The sequence below is a fragment of the Cajanus cajan genome, chromosome 5 (assembly GCF_000230855.2).
Source record: "Cajanus cajan strain Asha chromosome 5, NIPB_CcT2T_4, whole genome shotgun sequence".
In the NCBI taxonomy this organism is placed as follows: domain Eukaryota; kingdom Viridiplantae; phylum Streptophyta; class Magnoliopsida; order Fabales; family Fabaceae; genus Cajanus; species Cajanus cajan.
Window position 1 is genome coordinate 12944368 of NC_138521.1, and position 4612 is coordinate 12948979.

Genomic DNA, 4612 nt, shown 5'->3' on the forward strand with positions numbered 1-4612 from the left:
ATTATTAAAATATATGATATATATATATATAAACCAAATTATTCTTAATAAAATTATTTAATTCAATAACTTATAATATACATCAAATTTTAACAATCCAAATATTTTATTAAAAAATCTCATCGGATACATTAAATTTATCAATCTTTACAAAATTAATTAAATTAATTTTAAAGCTATTTGATATTTGATCATGTTATAAGTTCAAAATATATATCCATTTTGACTGAAATCTCTATTAAATAATCTAATTTAACACATTCCTTGAAATCTCTGCTCCAAATACGTATGCATTTTATTCATCTACAAAATAAGATGAGAATTTTTACTTAATTATGAGATATCAAACTAACATAATGTTGGTCGTTATTCTTATATTTATGTGATATAAAATTGTATAATAAAGCCAATATATAAGGATAAAAAATTAGTGGGGTAGAATAATTTGCACAGTTTTAGTTCAAACTTTTTTTTATTAATACACTATAGCAAGTTCATAAAATGGAGTACTATATCTTTTTTTGTGACAAATATGTTATATTTATATATTTATTTGTATAATTATTCTTTATTTTATTATTATTATTATGGATTAATGTTAATTAATAAATTATATTTATGTTAATAACAATTATATTGTACATTATTATTAATTTATAGGTAATGTATATTGGGTTTCTAATGAATGGTCAATGATGTGTTAGACTATTTAGTAGCTCGTTAAGAGGTCCCTGGTCTCTACTGGTAAGGACATAGAACTGACACTCCATTAATCAGTTTATATAATGAAATACATTTTGTCTTTTATCTTTTCACCTCGAAGAGAGCAGTCTTCTCTCACGTTGTTCAAGATCGACAAGAATGGATCTTTTATTGATTCCGGGTACGCAATTATTTCTAAACCTTACTCAGACATACTATAATATTGTATCTTATATTGTTCATAATTTGAGTTATCACTATGAATTTCTAACAAAATAATTATCAAAACTTTGAAGCAATGGACAACGAGTCATTTAACATTATTTTTCATAAAATTTGACATAAGTATTTCAACAAAACTATAAATAAATAAATATATATATATATATATATATATATATATATATATATATATATATATATATATATATATATATGTGTGTGTGTTTAATATTATAACAAAATAAGCATATTTATTGAAAATATTTGAATTTAAAATAAAAATTATGAATAATATATGTTATTTTTAAGAAATAACATAAAGGTGTGTCATAATTTAAAAAAGTTAGAGTAAAAATAGTTTGCATTTAATGAAAAAAATTTAACATAAATATTAAAATAATTAATAATTTTAGAAATTTAATTAAACATAAAAACTTAAACAAAGATAAAAATACGTGTCATAATTTAAAACAAAAAAAAAGTATAATGAATAAGAGATATTTTAATTTTAAAACTGAGAAATATATTTTATTATATAAAGCTGAATTCGTAATAATATTTGTATGTCATTGTTTTTCTTTTGAAGTCATATTTATTTGAATCTCCATATGAAATTGATTGCTAATCTCGTATATGTGAAACTTCATATCAATATTATGATTGTATTTAAAAAATAAAATTTTGAAATATAAGTTTAATTACTAAAATATTATAGACATGAAATTAGTGTGTAATAAAGATTTTGGATTAATACCGTAACGACCCGGCTGGTCACTACACACACACCACTGTACACCGGAAACGCCAGACAGAAAGGACAAGTATATAAATATAGGATCTAGAATATAAATATATACAAAGTCTCTATCCGACTAGAGTTAGAGTGTACAACACAAAGTCCAATCAATGCTACTATCCCAAGTAGCTACATAACAAAATAGTCACAAAAACGATCAGCTCTACTGGTCCGCCGAAGACTCATCCTTAGACGCCCACCTATCCCTGCTCTGCTCCCATACATAGTATGATCATCGCAGTCCAATATCATGGAGACAACAAAAGGGTAAGCTAGTGTAATTAAAAATTCAACATACAAATATATATATATATATATATATATATATATCAACATAAATAAACAACAGATACAATTATCAACATACTTATACAGCTTATACCACTCAACAATATCAGTACCGCAATGCGGCAATATCAGCACTGCTTAGCAGCAACAACAGCACCACTTGGGTGGCTATAACGGCACCGCAAAGCGACAACAACAGCGACAAAACATTTTTTTTATTTTAATAAATTTATTAATGTAACAATCCTCATATTTGGCCTTTCAAGGATTTTATTTCACGATATTTCACTGTTTAGCATGTTTTATCCTTACTTGTGCAATTTCTGGGAAACTTCCCAGAAGGTCACCCATCCTTGTACTACTCCAGGTCAAGCACGCTTAACTGTGAAGTTCTGATGAGTAAGCTACCGAGATGTATATGTATGTTGTTAGTATAACTTGTACAAATTAATTCATTTAAGTCATCCTCAAATATACAATCTCATATTTGTACTATAATAATAATATATAATAATTTTATATTACAAATAATAATAATAATAATAATAATAATAATATATTTAGTTATTCTTTATTTATATGTACTTACTTTTATAATTAACATCTACTTATTTCGATTTAAAATTATAATTTAAATTATTTAAATTTTTTAATTTATAATGATAATATAATTTATAAAATTATAAATATTTATTTATTACATACTTATAAATTAAATTTTAATATTTTAAATAAAGTATTAATTAATTTAATATATTTATTTACCTTAAATCAAACATATAAAATTCAAAAAAAATGTATTTATCCTTGTTTAATTTTCTAATTATCAACTATTAATAAAATACTAACTTAAAATCTTATCTAATTATATATAATATTCTCATATCAAATTTAAAACCAAATATTAGTTATACAAAAATATTAAGATCATATAGTAAATTGTCAATAAGATTTTAGTTAAATAATTTAAAATAATTAATGTTTCAATTATATTGTTAATTAGCAAATAATTTATTCCAAAACTAATTAATTTTTATATATTAATTATTAGTAAAATTTAATAATTTTTAAATTAACAATTAATTGGATCGATGAAATTCAACACACACGATGCGTTATTGAGCGGAATAACTTTACCAAGAGTTATTTTGTAAGTTATCTTAAATCAAACATATAAAATTCAAAAAATGTATTTATCCTTGTTTTATTTTTTAATTATCAACCATTAATAAAATACTTACTTAAAATCTTATCTAATTATATCATATAATATTTTCATATCAAATTTAAAACCAGTTCTTACATTTTCGACAAATATAAATTTTTCTGAAATATTCCATCAATAATATAGCTTTTCCTACAAAAATTTTCTCATCGAAAATATAAATTTTCCGACAGATTTAATTTTGTTTTTATAAGAAATCATCTTCGATTAATATAACATTTTGTATATATGATTTAACAGTAAAAGATTTTCAATTTAACTGTTAAATTTACAAAATTCACATTTAATATAAAGTTATTGAGTGGTGTAACACTTAGTAAAATTTACACTGATGTAATTATAAACCCCCTCATATATATATATATATATATATATATATATATATATATATATATAAATATATTAAATGTGACTTTTACTAAGTATTACACCGCTCAATAACTTTATATTAAATGTGAATTTGGTAAATTCAACTGTTAGATTGAAAGTTCATATCTCTCATAGATTATATATACAAAACTTTATATTAACCCAAGATGATTTGATACTTCATTTTTATAAAACAAAATTGATGTAATATATTCATTTCAAAATACACTAAAATATAAACAATTTGATTACCTTCCAGTTGTTGTTCAATTTTAACAAAATTTGATATACACTTATAAAGTGATATGAACTTTCAATTTAACGGTTAGATTTACAAAATACACATTTAATATAAAGTTATTGAGCAGCATAATACTTAATAAAAGTTACATTGGTATAATTATAACCCCCTATATTATATATATATATATATATATATATATATATATATATATAGGGACGGATGCACGTTTGGAATAGTGGGCACTTGCCCCACTACTATTTGACATATACATAATTTTTTATCTAAAAAAATAATATATTTTAAAAAATAAAAATTATATTCTAATAAAATAAAAATATAGATTCAGAAAAAATGTTTATTTATTTTATATCTGTCAAATTTTTGAAAGAAATTAATTCTCATGTAATAAAAAAAATTTCTTAATAATGAATTAATTTTTAAAAAAGTTTAATTATAATATATATGTGTATATATATATATATATATGTCTTAATATTCACATATATAATGTAATATATTAAAATAAATTTTTTTTTGATAAAATAAAATTTTTACCATGCATGTTTATCTTTTGTATTTTTTATTTATTCTATACGTGGATTGAAAAAATCAAAATAGTAAAATTGTATATATTGATTAAAAAAATCAAAATAAGAAAAATCAGAAGATTTATGTTCCATTTAGAATTGTTATTATAAGATATATTTTAAAATAAATTATCATCTAAAAATATATATTAGATATTAAAAACATATTTATATCATAA